This window comes from Cryptomeria japonica, chromosome 3 (genome assembly GCF_030272615.1).
Source record: "Cryptomeria japonica chromosome 3, Sugi_1.0, whole genome shotgun sequence".
Classification (NCBI taxonomy): Eukaryota; Viridiplantae; Streptophyta; class Pinopsida; order Cupressales; family Cupressaceae; genus Cryptomeria; species Cryptomeria japonica.
Window position 1 is genome coordinate 853000292 of NC_081407.1, and position 20368 is coordinate 853020659.

Below are 20368 nucleotides of genomic sequence, written 5' to 3' on the forward strand. Positions count from 1 at the left end.
AGATAACTACAACATATTAGATGATGATAACAAAATAAAAGATAATGATAGGAGAGAAGACAAAAAGAAAAGAATAGATGATAGAGATAAGTCTAAGAAGAGTTTTTGTTCAACAAAGACCTATTCCTCCGAAGATGAAGATGGCAATGACTCAAATGAAAAATCATTGTTTTTAGCCATCGAAGAAAAGGATATTGAAAGGACCAGTACTCTTCATGATGATAATAACAATGAAAGATTAATGATTGTGAAGATTGAACTGCATGCAAAAGTGGAACCTAAAGCTTGGATAATTGATTTTGGATGCTCAAATCATATGACAAGAGACGAAAGGAAGTTCATGGATTGTGAAAAATATGATGGTGGATTAGTGAAGTTTGTTGCTGAGGAGGTTGCACCTATTTATGGTAAAAGAACAAAATCCATTGATGGTAAGCATAAGACAAATGATGTTTAGTATGTTAAAGGTTTGAGACATAATCTTTTGAGTGTGAGTCAGATGTGTAGTAAAGGATACAAGATCATATTTCATGGATCCATATTTGAGATTAAAAAAAGGGTTTTAGAAGGTTAGTTGCAGAAGGCATAAGAACAAATGATAATGTCTACTATGTGAAGGAATATAGAGGAAGTAGTTGTCTATTGGTGCATAGTAGTGAATGTTGATTATGGCACAAAAGGTTGGGACATTTTAAAATTTGACAACATGGTGAAGATCAGTTCTACTCATGTTGTGAGAGATTTACCAAAGATTATCAAACCCACCAATACAGTGTGCAAGGAATGCAATATGGGAAATCAAACAAGGAAGAGATTCAAGAACGAGTACTCTACCACAAGGCCTTTGGAGTTGATTCATACAGATCTATGTGGACCTACAAGGACAATAGGACTAAATGGTGAAAGGTATTTTATGTTTCTCATTGATGATTACTCTAGAGCAACATGGGTTACTAGAAAAGTTCGAATCATTTGATAAATTTAAGGGATTCAAATCTATGGTTGTGTAGCATCCTAAATTGTACTCGCCTACAATTTTGTCCTCACTTAGGCCTCACTTTGGCATTTTGTCCTCCAAGGCCTGATTGTAGCACTGATTCTACTCACACCACTCATTTACCTCACATTCTCACCACATTTCTAGCTTGACCCCTTGATTGGAGTCCTAATTTGCAGGACAGGGGCATACCACACCCTAAATCCAAATCAAGACTAGGATGTACCACACCATGTTCCTAAACCAAGACCAAGGCATAGACACCTTGGGCCTCTTAATATGGCCCCAAATTGGTCCCTCTTAACAGTCACTTGGTGAGAGTGGGAAATCAAATCCCGTGTTGGCTTAGGTTGGAGATTTAATTTGATTTTCTATGAGCAAGTATAAAAGGAGGTCTAGCCCTCTCATTCTGAACGTAATGAATTCTAAATCAAGATCTATACTACAAAATTCAAGTGAGCAAACAAATAGTCTTTTATCAAGCATTGGAGTAGAAGTGAAGTCAATATTCAAGCATTGGAGATGACATTCATGTTCTATGTTTTATGAAGACAATCTACATGAAATCCTAATTCCTTGGTGGAGACAAACAAAACTTCATTAAAGGTATATCATTAGTGTCTCATTTGTTCTCAGCCTTTCCCTCAAAAGGAAAGCATTTTACTACAGTACTTCATTTACATTTTCAGTTAAATTTTATGGTTAATTCCAAAACCACGATTTGACCTAAGACAAACCCCTATTCCCAACAATTTCCCCCTTTTCACTGTGTGCAGGAACATGTACAGAGATGCATTTGGAAGGATTGATAGGATTCACAGAGACAAACAGGTTCAACTTTTGACTGCAAGAAATTCAGAGGACCATGGCGAATTGATACTACCTAATCTTGAAAAATCAAGTCGAACTTTTGGGAATAGATCTGTATCATTTTCTTCTGCTCAAATCCAAGTTGGTGTCTTTGTACTGTATCTATAGCCCACTGTTTCTATCAGATTGCTTCATTAGTTCACTATTTTGCCCTAATCATCAACAAATCAATTCAATTCAATTTAAAGGATAGAGCCCCGTGAAGGAGGCCCAGAATCTGATCAGAATCTTGGTCTATCAAGACTACATCCATTAGATTCCTCTCCTCCTTAATGTATTGGTAAATTAAGTCATTTAGTGGTTTTATTATCTTAATTTTAGCCTAACCCTAATTTTACACCACTACATTTTGGTGAACTTGACTTATTGCACCTTAATTTTTTATTTATGATCTCAAATCTGATTTTTTATGCATTTTTTAATTCAAATTTGCATTGATAGATTTTATTTTCAGTTGAATTACATAAATTTAGAGGTTAATTTCACACAAACCCTCATTTATAATTCTAAATTTAAACTTGTCGGTTGCATAATTTTGATTCATTATCTCAAATCTAATTGTTTATGCATTCATTATCTCAAATCTGATTGTTTATGTATTTTAAAATTCAAATCTGCATGTATAGATCTCATTTTCAATTGAATTACATAAATTTAGAAGTTAAAATTCACAAAAACCCTAATGTATGATTGTAAAATTCACCTGTAGGTTGCATAATTTGTCAAGTATATTTTTAGATCTGATCTTTATGACATGTTATGCTATGATCTAGAGGCAATTATCTTTCAAATTCACAAATCAAGTTGCTTAATTAATTGGTTAGTCAATCACTTTTCAAAAATTTGCATTGTTTAATCACAATTTTTTAATTTGTGCATTCAACTTTCCCTCCTTCATGCATGAGTTTTGTTGCCATTAGTCTTACCTACAATATTCCCATGAGAAGAAGTTGTAGAATTAAGGCTTCCCAAGGTTTAGTTACTAAGGATATGAAGCCTAATTTGAATATCTTATTTGATGAGAATGTTGGTGCTCCCTCGAATCCCACAAAAGCATCATTTATCCCCATTCTCCTCATAATTCTCATGGTATGGATGAATCACTAACTAGGGTTGCCATTGACCAATTGGAGAAGATTGATAATGAATTTGAAAATCTTCAACAATGGATGAGTCAACAATACCCAGAAAGTGAGGCAATCCCATTGATTGAATGATTAAATAGAATGGTACAAAGTGAGAAAATTGGTGTTGATTTGTTGTGTGGTCTTGCTCATATTGTTGACACTAATATCATGCCTATAAAAAGTTGTGTCAAATTCCTTAGTTACTCTCAACCCACTAGTCAAGATAATCATTTCATTCCTATGCCTACATCATTGCCTTGTGTGCCTACATTTACATCCTCTATCATGACTACTTCCACACAAAATGTTAATCCTCCACTTGTTAGTCATGGGGGTAATCCCGTTAATCAATATTCTTACATACCTCCTTCTATGACTCTTCCATTTGTATCCAAATCATCTCTCATACCCACATATCATAGTGTTCCACCTTCTTACTCTCAACCTCCACCTACATAGAACAATGCTACTCCTCCATCGCAATCTAATATGTCCAATTTCAATCCATCCACCGAAGCAACCATTAAAAAACTTGCCAAAATTGTTATATCCCTACAACAACAATTGGCTTCCATTACCCAATCCAAGTTTAATGTGCCCACATATGATGTAGCAAGCCCATTATCTGATGGCATTGTTCGCGTTGTCCCTCCTAAGTATATAGAAGTCCCTCAATTGGAGTTGTACAATGCAAAATGTGATCCCTTGACTTTTGTGAAAACATTTACAACTTTGTGTAGTGATTTTGCTCATGACCAAAAACTTATGGCTAAATTGTTTACTCGAACCTTTAGGGATAAAGATTTGCAATGGTATTGTTCTTTGTCTCCTTATTCTATTACATCATTTCAACAATTAGGCAATGCTTTCATTCAACAATTTCACAATAATATTGCTCCTAAAATTACTTTGACTGATTTGATTCATTGTAAGCAAGGAGTTAAAGAAAAAGTGACTAATTCTATTGGTAGATATAACTATTTGTATTCTAAAATTTCTTATCCTATACCCGATCATGATGTTCAAATAATTGTTATTTCTAATTTACAAAAAGACATTAGGGATAAGCTTCTATTTTTGAGTTTACTTCCTTACACAATTGTGTGCAGTGCTTCATAATTATCAACTTCAAGTGAGTCAATTTGAATCATCTCCTTCAATGGATATGTTTGATAAGAATGAGGGTGCTCAACAATCTTTTGTGAAGTTTAAACCAAACAAAGGATACATCAAGATAAATGACAACATCAATACTCAAGTGGTAGCCATGACATCAGGTGTGGCCCATTTATCCAAATACTTTAGAAAAGAATTTACTCCTCTTTTTGAGTCTTTGCATAGTATAAATAATAATATGTTGAGACTTCTTCCCATCAAGCCAATTGATACCTCCAAACCTTTACCATCTTACCATGATCCCAAAGCCTTTTGCCAATATCACTGTCAACCGACCATGATATTGAGAAGTGTTATACTTTGAGTAAGATTCAAGATTTTATTGACAATAATACCACATCCATAGCTGGTGTGAATGACAAATGAAACAAATTCATAGCTCCTCCTGATCAAAATATCCAAATCTTTACCAATCTTTTGCCTTCCCACTCTACTAATGTTGTTAGGTATAAGTCTCTTGCCTTCTCTCTTGATGACTTAGGAGCTTAATCTAAAAATGTTGTGAATCTTGTGGATAAACCTGTGAGATTTTGCCAAGATCAAGGGCACAATGAAAAGCATAAAGAGAGACAAAAGTATGACAAGAACAAACTATATTCTCATCAATATGCAAATGATCAACTGGATTCACCAATACAATGAATATGAGCCTTCCTATATAGGCAAGGCCATATGGATATACGAGCACACAATCATGACATGTGGCTCAATGAGAAACAAGGGTAGGTAAGAAATACTAGGGGTAGGTAGGAGAAATAATATAATATTCCACAAGAGGTGGATGACCCACCGAATGTGGAGTGTAACAGCAAGATAAGACCATAAAAGGTGGAATTTCTCCTACAAGCTATATCCCTATGTGCACACTTCCCTAAGTGTCTCATATCCAAACTACGAAGAGATGCACTATCCTAAGTTAACTTAAGTAAAGTGCAATAATATCCATGATGAATAATTATTTACACCAACACCCCCCCTTAAGTCCAACTTAGGTGAATGAAGACTCAAGTCAACAATGCAAGATGGGTCCTGGCTACTAGGCCATGATAGGTACCCATGTACAATATGCAAATGCAAGCAAAACTATACAATTCAATCTCTCACAAACGGAGAAAGGGAGAAAACCCAATGGGAAAAAACTCCCCCCCAAAAGAGAGATGAATGTACAAAAAGACTCTCAAAGAAGAAGGACAAAACCTCAAAGAGGAAAAAGTCCCCCCCATAACAGAGGAAGGAGAAGTCAGCTGACCCCCCCTAATGAGACATCCTGCACCCCCAAGAGAGCTCGCAACTATTGGAACTTACTCTTAGCGAAAGGTTTGGTAAAGATGTCGGCAACCTGCTCCGTTGTAGGACAATACTATAAATCAATGATCTGCTCCTAAATCAGCTCTCAGATGTAGTGCATATGGATCTAGATGTGTTTGGTCCACTTTTGTTGGACCGGGTTCTTCAAGATTGCAATAGCACTCTGATTGTTGCAATGTAGAATTGTCGGTCGTGGAATGGTGAACCCAAACTCTATGAGAATCTGCTAAAGCCAAATGGTCTCAGTCGCTGCATTAACAACTCCTCGATACTCATCCTCAGTCGAAGAGAGAGCAATAGCATGTTGCTTCTTGCTTTGCCAACAAATGGGGCCCAAACCAAGGTGAAAGTTGTAACCTAAAGTAGACTTACGATCATCAAGATCGCCAGCCCAATCGGAGTCTTTGTAACCAACCGAGCGAAGTCTTGTGCATGATGCATAGTGAATCCCACAATGATGTGTACCCTGGATGTAATGAAGGATGTGTTTGGTGGCTTTCCAATGAGGCTCATATGGTTCCTGCATGAAGCGGGAAACCATGCCAACTGCAAATGAAATATCAGGGTGTGTGTGAGTCAAGTAAATGAGGCTACCCACAAGCTGACGATACAATGTGGCATCAACTGGTGGAGAAGAGCATTGAGCCTCAAGCTTGACTCCTGAAAGAAAGGGAGTCGGGGCAGACTTACAATCAACCATATGAAAGCATGCAAGAAGATCAAGAGCATACTTGGGTTGCTATAATGTAATCCCGAAAGGTCACTGTAAAATCTTGATCCCGAGAAAGTAGTGCAAAAGACCCAAGTCAGTCATAGCAAATCTGTCATGCAAAGCATATTTGACCCTGCTAATGATGGATGCAGTGCTCCCTGTAATGATCAAATCATCAACATAGAGCACAAGTATCAAGTGAGAGTCATCATGTCACAAAATGTAGACATTCGAATCAGAATGACACCTGGTGAACCCTACTGAGAGAAGAAAGGAATCCATCTTGGCATACCAAGCCCTAGGGCCTTCTTAAGGCCATAGAGAGATTTCCTTAGTCTGCAAACCAAGGAATAATCTTGGATGAAACCCTGTGGCTACTCCATATAATTCTCCTCATCAAGATCACCATGAAGAAAAGCACTCTTCACATCCATCTGATGTACAACCCAACCATGAGTTGTGACAATAACAAGTGTCAAGCCAATGGAGTTCATCTTGGCTACGGGCGCAAAGGTCTCAGTATAGTCAACACCTGGAACCTAAGAGTAACCTTTCACAACAAGTTGAGCCTTATACTTATCCACACTACCATCCACTACAAACTTGGTTCGATAGATCCACTTACATCGAACCATCTTTCTCCCCTTAGGGAGAGGGACTAAATCCCATGTGTTGTTCCTCATCAAGGAACTATACTCTTCCTTCATAGCTTGGTCCCACTTAGGAACCCCTGATGCTTCCCGAAATGTTTGTGGATCAGAAGCGGTAGCAATGAATGCATGTGGAAGGTCCTGATGTTGTGATCAAGTTCTCCGTGTATCTGAAGGATCCCCAACAACAGAACTCGCTGACTCAAGTGTCTGTCGAGCCCAACGAGGTCTAGGTGGAGGTGGAGAACAAGGATCCTCAACTGGAAGTGGACCCTGTGGAGGTGTAACCCTGCGAGTCGAAGTTGAAGGAGTCTCATCATCTGAATCACTAGCATCACTATCCATAATGAAGGAAGGTGGAGGAAGTAGAGAGGCTAAGCTAGGAGAGCTTTCCTCAAAATGAACACTCCTCTCAATGAACACCTCATGTGTCTCAGGATCCATCAATCTATATGCCTTAAATCCTTCAGGATATCCAACAAATATGCAAGGCCGACTCTGAGGTTCCAATGCCTTGCATTTCTGCGGAGGTATGTAAGCCCATGCTAGACACCCAAAGACTCATAAATGTCTCACAATCGGTTTTCTACCAGCCCAAGCCTCAAAAGGAGTAATACCTTGCAAAGCTTTGTGAGGAACCTGATTCTGGATGTGTGTGGCACAGCTGATAGCCTCTGCTCAAAAGGCCGGATCAACCGAATGTGCATGTATCATACAACTAGCCATTTCCTTGAGAGTTTTGTTCTTGCGCTCGGCAACTCCGTTCTGTTGTGGAGTGTATGCAACAGAATGTTGAAGATCAATCCCCTCAAATGTACAAAAATCCTCAAGTCTTTTGTTCACATATTCCCTTCCATTATCTATGCGAAGAATCTTGACCACTTCCTGGATTGCTTCTCCACACAACTCTTGAAGTCCTGAAATATGTCAAATACTTCACTCTTATGAGTAAGAAAGTAGACCCAAGTGAAGCGAGAGTAGTCATCAATGAAGGTGAGGACATAGCGGGCCTTACTAAATGAAGATGCTGGAAATGGACCCGCTACATCGCTGTGAACAAGTTGAAGAACTTCCAAAGCTCTCCAAGCTTTCCCCTTATCAAACTTCTCCTCGAGATGCTTGCCCATGGAACAACCTAAACATACACCCTCTGAAAAACAAATTTGAGGTAGACTTGTGACCATGTCTTTAGTGTTGAGTTGTTGAAGATAGCGGTAGTTGAGGTGACCAAACCGGTCATGCCATAGCTTACTTTCTGAATTTGAATGAGTAAGAAAGGCCCTAGAAGGAGAACTTAGCACAAAGTGGGAGAATGAATAAAGCCTTGAGTTGTCATTGACTTGTCCCACTGCTAACAAGGCATCATCACCAAGTTCCTTTACCACAACTGAATCAGGTGTAAACTCAACCTTTTTCCCATTCGCATACTGAGTGATTTGGTAGATAGAGAGAAGGTTGGTAGACAAGTCAGAAACATAGAGACAATTCTCAAATGTTCCATCATCCATGTCAATTGAACCTTTCCCTTCAACCTCAACTTGTGTATCATCACCTATGTAAATGTGAGGTACCTTTGATGGCTCCAATGAAGAAAACTGCTCTTTTGTAGAACCCATGTGATAAGAGGCACTCGAGTCAAGTATCCATTGTTGTGAAGAACCTGTTGTTGCCACAAATGTTTTCCCTTTTCCCTTAGACTGTGAGGAATACGAAGGAGATGAATCCTTCTTTGTGTAGGCAGATGGCAAGTTGATGTTGTTTTTCTTAAGAAGATTTATCAACTCATCAACTTGCTTGGTGTGGCATCGATGCTCATCATGACCATACTTCTTGCAATAAGCACAAGTTGGTTTATCCTTCTTAGGTGGAGTCCCCTTTTTGGAAGAGGATGAAAAATCACCTTGTGATGGAGAGAATGATTGCCATTTTTCCTATTGTGGCTTTGACTTAGATTGCTTCTTCTTCTTCTTCTTGGAATTTTTGCCTTGACTCCCTTGATTAGCCACCAAAGCCTTGGACTTTGAAGACTTGAGAAGCCCCATGTTCAACAACTTAGATTGTTCCAATATCAACATTTCTGTGAAAGCATCAAATGAAGGAATAATGTAGGAACTCCCCACTATCAAATGATGAGTTTGGAAGCTTGAAACAAATGCTGCATATTCTGGTGCAAGTTTGTCCAACAAGTTGAATATCAACTGAGCATCCTTTTTTTCAATTCCACAATCCTTAAGCTTTGCTCTTAGCTCATTTGCTTTGGTGACATAATCTTGGATTGTATTGAAACTCTTGGGATCCAAGTTGGTGAGCTCATTGTCAATCTTGTAATCTCTGATTTCATCAACTTGACCATACAATTTCAAAAACATATCCCAAGCCTCTTTGATTGTAGTACACTTCTCAATGTGAAAAATGAGGTCATCTTATACATACTTATGCAAAGTTCCAAGAGCCATGCAATTCTTAGTGAGTCATTCTAACTGTGAATTAGGATCAACCTTAGGATCAGGTGGTGCTGCTATTGTTCCATCTATGTAATGTGTGAGACCTTTTTCCATTAATTTGCTCCATACTTTAATTTTCCATGATGCATAATTATGTGGAGTTAAAGGTGGAAATTTATGAGGACTCATTGCAACAAAAATGAAAGAGCACAAGGAAAGAGAGGCACAATCACACAAAACACCCCCCAAATTCATTCAATCAAAGAACCCCCCCCCCCAAAAAAAAAAAAAAAATGATGATTTGGCACTTTATACTTAGTGTATGTACAATGGGCCACTTGCAAAAAATGACAAAGTGGACTTCTAATTTCAACTTTACAACTGCCTCAATAAGGCCAAAGGAGACTCAAACTAATAATGCAAGATACCTAAACTAAGATCCAAACAAATTACAAGTACCAAGTAGGCCAAAAAAGACCAATATCTGAAAGTACAATATACACTCAAAATCTCTGAAAACTGATCATAGATTATGAAAGTAGACCAAAAAATATGCACTTTCAAAAAAAATGGCACCTGAAAAGGAGGTCGTATGAGCTCAAACAAAGCCTTTGAAATTGCAAAATTGAGGATTGGACAGGTACAACTAAGAGAATCCGAAAATTTCAAAAAACCTATGCACCAAAATAATAAAATAACCACACCACTGCGAAGAGCATGAAACACCCAAAATTTGACTTTCACCAAAATAGGTCGAGTTTATACTCGATTTTTATGGAAACGGCCTCCTAGACGCAATGGTGAGGTTGAAAACGCTCTAAGATGCCTCCAAAACATGCAGAACCTCATATCCGAAAATAGAAGTTTTCCAAAATGTCTCCCAAAACCAATCAATGAAGCCCCAATAGCTCTGATACCATGTGAGATTTTGCCAAGATCAAGGGCACAATGAAAAGCATAAAGAGAAACAAAAGTATGACAAGAACAAATTGTATTCTCATCAATATGCAAATGATCAACTAGATTCACCAATACAATAAATATGAGCATGCTTATATAGGCAAGGCCATATGGATATACAAGCACACAATCATGACATGTGGCTCAATGAGAAACAAGGGTAGGTAAGAAATACTAGGGGTAGGTAGGAGAAATAATATAATATTCCACAAGAGGTGGATGACCCAACAAATGTGGAGTGTAATAGCAAGATAAGACCACAAAATGTGGAATTTCTCCTACAAGCTATATCCCTATGTACACACTTCTCTAAGTGTCTCATATCCAAACTACGAAGAGATGCATTATCCTAAGTTAAGTAAAGTATAATAATATCCATGATGAATAATTATTTACACCAACAAAACCCATACCTCCTAAAGACTTATGCATTACCTTTGATCCTAGTGAGAGTATTGTTGCACCTGATGGACCATTGTATATCACTACGAAGATCAAACAAACTCTCATGAGGAGTGCTCATTGATCTAGTGTGTATGGTGAATGTGATCACTAAAGAATATCTTTACATTTTACAATTACATCAAGTAACATATGATAAATGCAATGGTATGGTCAAGGTATACGATGGTTTATCTTGCCCCACCATTGGCTCTATTACTCTCCCCATTGTGGTTGGCACTAAGTGCAAAGATATGACTTTTTCTATCATTCCTACATTGGATCAATTTCATGTGATGTTGGGACATCCTTGGCTCTATTCCATTGAAAGTTATCCTTTCTACTTTTCATAACTGTTTAAAATTCCCTCATTATGTAATTATCATAATTAATCATAACATGTACCAACCCATGATGAAACGTGGTAATTTTACCCTTGATTACTTGAAGACTAAAGAACTTGAGCCTCTCAAGCCTCGAAATTGTGTCCTTTTTCTATCTTATTAAAAGGAATAATAAGATTATCTTATCCTTGAGTAAGCCTAGAGACCCTTTGAGCTATTCCTCCTCCTCATGATGGACCTGGTATCCTTCCCACACCTTCTATTCCTCTCATATATGTTGCAATCCCACCTCCTACATATTACAAAGGAAAGCACTTGGCATCTTCTATGTCTCAACCCAATGCGACTTCTCCTGATCCTCCTCCTTCCAAGGAAGAAAAACAACCTATGTCCATTGATCCTCAACCTTCACAACCCTCGGCTAAAACTAAAAGAAACCATTGTGCAAGAGAACACTGATGAAGATGTCGTGCCAAGGCTCGTGAACTTGCTTCCCAAATCATTTCCTCCCTGAAGACACCAATTTTGACTTGTTCCCATTTGGTCAACCTTCCCCTAACCCTAGGGAGGAAGTTCAACCTAAATCACCAAGATTAAAAATGCTTAAGAAAAATGATCGTTCGTGCTCTTTTTCGTGTTAGAGATACCATTTTTATTAATCTGGATGATGAAATGGATAATGATGTTGGTCATGCTAACAATGTAGATTCTAATGATACATGTGAGCTTGTTGATGTTTTTGATTATGGGAAAAACAGGTTTTGAAGGGATCTCGAAACCCTTTACAAAAGATCCTTAAAAGATAATAGCATTAAGAAACATGAAAAGACAGACTGCCAAAAAACCAGCACAATTATGGGCAAAAATCAGTAAAAAAGCCCAACAAAACCAGCAACATCCAACCATAACATAAAAAAGACAGAAGACAAATTACTTAATGTTTTTAGGGCATTAGCCAAATTTTCGCTAATCCCTTGCAAATCTTTAATATTATCCCTAAGCTTAGGGATATCCTTGGAAGAGGCCACAATAGTTTTTTTCATGCTCGCCCTTATTCTTTTTGCCGCACCACTAGGAGCACTTTCCATTGTCCTTGCCTCAATAGCATCCTCATCAATATCTAGGTTCACGACAGGTTTGGAGGTGTTGGAACCATCAAGGAACCTGGTAATTTCCTCTAAATTCTTAGTCACAGAGGTAAGGATATCTGGAATCATTACCAGAAAGTTTTTCATAGTTGTTTTTCCTTCCTCCAGATGACCAATCTGAGCTTCGAGCTTCTCCACTTTTTCCTCCATACCCTTATTCCACTGCTCCTGGTTCATTTCAGCTTTCTTCCCTTTCACTTCCTGTTGCTTATCAGTTTTTTCCAGATTCTTGATTCCTTCATAAACTCACCTATCAAAACCCATACGAGCCTCAGACTGGTTTTTGAGTTTATCCAGAATTATCCCCTCTCTTGCTTTATCCTGATCCCTGCTTGAATTATCCTTGTCCTTCTCCTGCTCAATTTCAATTTCCCTTTCCTCATTAATCTTATTGTCTTGCTCTTCCATTCGCTGGTTGTTAACATTACCTATACTCACACTGTGGGTAGGACTATTCTGATCAGAAACATCCTCAGCTCCTCCTTCCTCTTCCCCCACCTCCTCTTCTTTTCAACTCTCCTCTCCTTCAAACTCATCGGTCTCCATCTCGCTTCCATCTTTTCCAATGCCCTTTGAATCAATCTCTGCATTCTTTTGATTACCCTTGTCCTCTTGAATTTTCTCCACAGTGGCTTTTTTGCCCTTTTTGCTCTGTGTCAACTCATCCTTGCTAGGCCCACCTTCCTCCATCTTCCTCTTTCCTTTCCCAGGTGACACCGACAATCTCTTGTTTTCCTGGATAGCCAGAATCTTGCAATGCTCATAAATGGGCAAAATAAGGCTGCAATGAAGCACAAGCGTAGAAGGGTTCTTGCTATGCTTATTCAAAGACCACGACAGAGACCTAAAGAGGCAATAGGGCAGAGAAATCCTCTTCTCATGTCTAAAATGATTTAAAAGCACAAAATGGTATGTGTGGACCCTAGTAAAACGACCCTCCACAGTAATATATTCCATAATTGCATTAAACACATAGCCCCAGATTTTCTTAATATTGGAAGCATCATAATAGCCCCCTGTAGCTTTTCCTATTTTCACTCTCTCCTTCTCTTTACGCGGAAAAAGCTTAACTGCATTATTAGACACTTTCAGGTCTCTAAAGAAGTTAAGACCAGAATGGGGCATACTTGTGACCGTCGCAATGAGATCCACATCCAACTTAAACCTAACACCATGAATTTTGAAGGAGCCATTTATCCAGTTTCCAGTGACTTTGGTGACCGCTAGGTTAACTCTACCTTTATCATAGTCGACCAGCTTTTCCATGAAATTCGTCATGAATCCTTTCTCTAGCTTTGTCCAAACCTTAGGCATCTCCTTCCATCTGGAAATATTATCAGGTTCCTCTCTTCTTAGATCCCCCCCCCATTTTAGATTTCGTTTTACAATTTCTCTTCTTCTGCAACTTCAGAGCTTTCTTCCAAATGACACTCGAATTTTTGAAAATGCATACCCACAAAGTGTGTGGAAAATTAATATTCTTGATTAGGACTCTGCTCTTCTGACGTGTCATCATTACCTTTCTAAAAATTTGAAGATTACTCATTAAAACTTTCATGATTAATTGTGTGATCCATCTTTCTCCATAAATCTGTCCTTTCTGATGAGTTCTTTAATATTGAAATCAATATTAGCTTCCCCATTCCATATAAGTTGAGCTTCAAAAATTATGCCAAGGTTCACTAACCCATCCACAACCCCATTTTTTTTCTCTGAAGGCATGTTCAATGATAATAGATTTAAAGCTAGCAATAATTTCTCTAGCTTTAAAAATAATATTTTCTATAGTCCACGAAGGCTCAATTTCTCCCTTAAGGCATTTAATTATGTTAAGTGAGTCTCCCTCCAACCATAGATTATCATGATTAAGATCTTTTGCTATAATCAAAGTATTCAAAGCCGCAGAGGCTTCAACATAATGACTAGTTTGATTACCCAAAGGGCCAACAACTACCACAAGGCAACTTCCAATAAAATTCTTGACAATGCCCGCATAACCAGCTTTCCCCGAGTTCCCCTTAGAAGCCCCGTCAAAGTTGTCCTTAATCCATCCCTGAGAAGGAAAGCACCGGACAAGACCATCCCTACCCTTATCCATACTGATTCTATTATTGGATAGGTTCCATCTTTCATTAAAGTCTTCTTTAGCAGCTAAACCATGATCAGTTCCATTTAAACATTCAAAAATCCCTCTATAGATTTTATCCACCACCACTTCAGGGTTAGCACTTTTATCCCTAAAAATCTTGTTGTTGCACTCCTTCCAGATGTTCCATATGACATTAGGGAGAGTATGTTTCCAAAGCTCAACATTCTTAGAATTGGAACTAGGACAATACCATTGCTGCCAAAACTCTTCCAGAGAGTTCGGGAAAACTCAACTCAAGTTCCACCTACTAAAAATAATATTTCAGATTTCCTAACTGAAAATACACTAGTAGAGGATATGACAAGCAGACTCCTCCTCCCTGCAACAAAGAGAACACTTGTTAGGAAAAACAAATCCACGCTTATGGAGATTATCAAGAGTTAGCACCTTATTTTGGATAAAAATCCCCAAAAAGATATTAATTTTGGGTGTTAACTTCTTTATCCACAATTTAGCCCACAAAGGGATCTCATTCAGAACTTTGTTGTGGATAGACACCGCTGAAGACACAAAATATTTCCCATCCAAAGTTTCCCTCAAGATCAAACAATCCTCAACATTGTCCATAAAATTTTTAGAAGAAAGCAAAATCTCTAGAAATTTTAATCCCGGACAAAGCTGGCTGAACTCAATCCACTTCCCATTTCTCCAGTAGTCTCTAACAAAGACTCCATACCTACTTTTGAACCAGTCTTTCCATTCCTTAAGGATAGGAATTTCATCCAGCGGTTTATCCATAAGACATTTGTCCTCCCAGAATCTAATAATTCTCTCATTCCCCAATTTCCACGTTCTTCCAGCTGCTGCCCAAGCTTTAGCCATTTGAACTGCATTCCAAATAGCAGAGCCTTCAACAAAAAAAGAATTTTCCATAAATTCTTCCTCAAATGGTTGCATGTAAAGGTATTTCTTTTTCCAAATTAAATTCCATTCTCTTTCCTCCCCTTTCATTCTCCAAATTTGTTTAGCTAACAAGGCATTATTCATAGTTATAATATTCCTTAATCCCAAACCCCCATAAGCCTTAGGAGTACAGATAGTATTCCATGTAATAAGGGGGATTATATTTTTATCTTCCACTCCCAACCATAAGAATTTTTTCTGAATTCTTTCAATTGCCTCCGCAAACTTTCTGGGGATTTTGAACAGACTAAGGGCATAGATAGGAAAATTTTGAAGGGTAGCTTTAAGCAACGTCACCTTACCCGCTTGGCTAAGGAGGGATCCTTTCCATCCAACCAACTTGGAATTGAATCTATCAACCAGCTTCATCCAGAAAGTCTTTGAAGGCTTCAAGCATAGAGGGAGACCCAAATAGGTTGAAGGAAACTCAACAATTTTGCATCCAAGGATTCTTTCTATCCTTCTTTGTCTATCCACAGGAGTATTGACGAAGAACAAAGAACTCTTATCCCAATTTATTTTTTGACCCGAAGCTGTTTCATAGGAATCCATAACACTCTTCATGTTTCTCGCTTCCCTAATGGTAGCTTCTCCCATAGTGATCGAATCATCAACTAATTGTTCATGAGTACAGGTTATGTTGGAAGATGAAGGTTTAAGGCCTTTGAGTTTCCCTTCTTCCACATTTCTCATAATAAATCTACCCAAACTTTCAGCCAAAAAATAGTAAACAAGATAGGAGAGATGGGATCCCCCTGTCTTAGGCCTCTAGAACTTTTGAAGAAACTGGAAGGGGGTCCATTAATAATAACTGCAGAGGTAGAAGTTCCAGTCAACTGAGAACAAAGGTGAATCACCTTCTCCCCAAACCCAAAAGCTTTCATAATTCTGAAAAGGAACTGCCAATTCACTCTATCATAGGCCTTGTCTAGCTTAAGAAAAAGCCCTATTTTTTAGCAGTAGTTAAAGAATGAATATTCTCATGCACAGAAATGATAGAATCCAAAATTTGTCTACCAGGGACAAAACCATTATGCTGAGCCGAAATAGTGCGGGGGAGAATATCCAACATTCTAGAAGTAAGAACCTTAGATATAATCTTGTAAACATAATTACAAAGGCTGATAGGTTTGAACTTATTAAGAGAGTCAGCTCCAGAGATCTTAGGAATAAGAACGATAAAGGTAGCATTGAGTTCTTTTAGAAGCCTCCTTGAACCAAAGAATTCTTTAACTCCATTACAAATATCAATCTCCACAATATGCCAAAAATTTTGGAAAAAGAACATAGGGAATCCATCCGGACCATGAGACTTATCTCAATGAAAGGAAAACACACCCTTTTTGATTTCCTGATTCAAAGGGATCCGAGATAGATTTTTGTTGTCATCCTCATTTTAAATGGGAGGGATTGCTTGAGCAAGAAGGTCATCATTTCTGATATCCAGAACGTCCACCCCTCCCAACAGATTGCTAAAAAAATACATAGCTTCCTTTCTTATTTCATTTTCATCTGATAAAATCCCCCTATTGCAGGATAACCTGGAAATCCTATTGGCCGCCCTATGCTTAAGAGCAGTCAAGTGGAAAAACCAGGTGTTTTGGTCAACTTCCTTCAAATACAAGGCTCTTGATCTTTGTCTCCAACAAGTTTCTTCATTAGATATAATTTCATGGTATTTAGACAACAACCCATTTTCAACATTTCTCAAATCCTCAGAAAGCCCTTCCTCTTGGATTTTATCTTGAACTTCTTTTATATTAGTCTTAATTTGAGCTTTACTTTTAAAGATATCTCCAAAAGTCTCTTTGTTCCAAATTTTGACTTTGTCTTTTATGATGTTAAGCTTTTTGGCAACTTTGAATAAGGTCGTTCCCTCAATCTCTGAATTCCACCATTCAACAACACAAACTTCCAATGACGGGGGGGATAACCATGCTTTTTCAAATCTAAAAGGAAAATTTTGCTTTGCAGAAATTGAATTGGCAGTGAAAGAAATAGGGTAATGATTAGAACCAATCTTAATGATTGACACCAAAGAACAATTATACTTAGAAAGCCAATCAAGAGAAATCAGGGATCTATCCGACCTTACTTGAATAAGATCAAAACCAGTTCTACGATTGGTCCAAGTATAATTAATCCCTTAGAGATCCATATCCATCAAAACTTGATCATTAATAAAATCCATAAGATCTTGTCTTCCCTCCAGCTGCAAAGGGAGGCCTCCCATCTTTTCATCCTCTTTTAAAGGAGTATTGAAATCTCCCATGATCATCCAGCTTTTATCAGCAAAACTTAGTCTATCTTCAGCCAAGCTCCTCCAAAATTTAGTTCTTCTAGCTTTAGAATTAGGCGCATAGACATTAGTGATAACCCATACAAAGTTATCCTTAATATGATCAAGCAAGACTGAGGTCCTATTGACCCCTGAAGCAATTTCCTTACCTATAATAGTATTCTAGTTCCAAAAGATAGCTGAACCTCTAGAGGCACCCTTCGAACTTGTTCCAATTACCCCATTACTTTTGAATATTCTAATCCTTTCCACTTTATCCTTACACATCTTAGTTTCCTGAATAAGGACTACATCTGGTTTATGATCTCTAACAATATTACGCAACACATCATGCTTATGGGGGGCATTCAACCCTCTAATATTCCATGGGATTATCTTCATACTTTAACCGGGGATAAGGCTGACTCAATGGAGCTTTGTGTTCCATCAGCATGATTCTTCCAACTTTCATGTTCCCTCCGATTCTTTAGAGAAGGTCTCCCCTGATTTTTGCTATGACTTCCAACATCTGCCCCTTTCTTATTCTTGCTTCTGGTTGAAATACCTACATTAGGTCCTCCATTATTTGACTTGCCTTCTTTAATACTAAAAATCCTAAGATTTCCCTCAAGAACCACCATTTCCAAACTTTTAGGAGGAGTTTTACATTGGGAATTCAGGATCATATTTCTAGTCTGCTTAGGACTTCCATTGGTTAATAACAACAAAGGCTCAATATCCAAAATATTACAATCCTGTGCTTCATTAAAGTCTTCCTTATTTTCTTTATTATTAGTTGAAGTAGAAGCATCATCATAGGAACTCTCATCAGCTTTACCCTGGATGGTAGAACCAACCTTTTGATCCTCTGATTCATATTTTTGAATCTTTTCTTCTTTCCCATGTTCTTCCTCCTTGTTACTTTCTTTTTGACTGTTAGAATAGGCACAAACAGATTTTTCATTGTTACTATTCACACCCTTCTTATCCTCATTTTCCATCTCGGTCACTTCCTTCGCAGGGACAACCTCTGAAGGTGGATCATCATTCTTCCCTTTTGTTTGCCATTTCTGCTTCGAGTTGCTATCATTTTTACCAATCTTACTCTTCTTAAGTGAGCAAGATTTCACCCAGTGACCTGACTTTTTACAATGAAAACAAACAAATGGGAGAGATTCATACTCAATCACTTTGGTCCATTTCCCCAATTTAGACAAAATCTCAATAGATTGAGGCATATCCGTCATTTGGTTAACATTAACACAAATACAAGCAAAAACCAACCTTGATTTAGCTATTGTCATCGGGTCGATTGAAAGAAGTTCACCAAATGATCCTGCGATCCCTTTAAAGACCTCATTCCAGAACTCCAATGGAAGGCTAGGGAGACTCGTCCACACAGGCGTCGACACAAAACATGACTCATCGAGAGGGATGTTAGGAACCCATTTCTGTAAAGCCAAGGTTGACTTGTCGAACATCCATGGCCCTTCACAGAGCGCTTTATTCATATCTTCTTCATTATTAAAAGCAAAGGAAAAAAAAAACCCTAAGCAAAGCTGCCACATCCACTTGACCTTTGAGAACCCATTTCCTCCTTATAAAGTTCCTTACAACATCAATGTTAGGTCTAAAACCAACAAACCTTCCAACGAAGGTCATAGCTAAGCCAGACACAGTGAAATCAACCAGCTTACCCAGAACAAAAATAGAAAAAACCCCTGTCGCCGGATTAGAGATATTTTTAACTTCTGAAAGACCAGATTTCACTAGAGGCCTGACTCCAAAAAGAGCAGACCATTTCTTTTCTTTACCTCTATCATGTGGGTCCCCAGTTTTGGAATCTTTATCTTCCACCGATTTGACTGTCGCCTTGTCCCCCTCAGTACCCTGAGAAGCTTGGGGACCAACATGATTACCAGCTCCAACCGTAGAAAGATTGCCATCCCCATGAATTCCGCCATCCCCAAATTTGAAATTTGAATTTCCTACTTGCCGCTCCTCTCCACCCATGGTCAAGTAAGAGCTTGTTGATGTTAATCATGATTTATCTTCACATTTTTCAAAAGCATTAACCCTATCTCGTAGGGACAAACAAAGTAACTCATCGTTAGAGCATGGTCCTTGTTTGGAACTTGCAGTAGCTCCATATACCATGCTTGAAGTTGTTCCTCCTGCATCTTGTCCACCTTCCCAAAACAATGTTCAATAAGATTGGGAGGCAGATGATTTACTTGATTAGCCTCATTCATGTCATAGATCTTCTCTTGCTTGTTCATAATGTGTTTCCCCTGTGATGTGTTTTTGTGTTATGTTAGGTTTTCTTTATATGACCCTTGTTACTCCATTGGTGAAAGGTAATAAAAAGGCCAAATCTATTGTGACATTCTTCTATTTGTATCTCAATTTTTCTATTTGTTGTCCCTTGTGTTATCTATTTGGGGACGATGCAAAGCATTGAGATCTCTTTTGATATCTTCCATGTTGCCTCAAAAGACACATGCTCCCTTCTTCCATTGTGCTTGTGGTTCCACTGCCTTTGGGGGATGAGGTCAATTCAATGCAAATATTCACATGATATACATTATTTATCATAAGAGTATATTGTGTTGGCTTGATGATGATTGTAATGTATTCATCACTTGTTGTCATTGATGAAACACTCTCACACACACATACGATTACATTGACTACCGGTGTAACTTCATTGGTTTATATTGTTAACCAGTATGTTTAAGGTCTATCTCTAACCGGTACTCTGTGTCAACAGGTATGTGCTTAAGAGATAAGTTGTGGTTACATTAAGTCTGCATGAAAATGAAGATGAAAATAAAGATGGAGATCAAACAAAAGACTCTTGG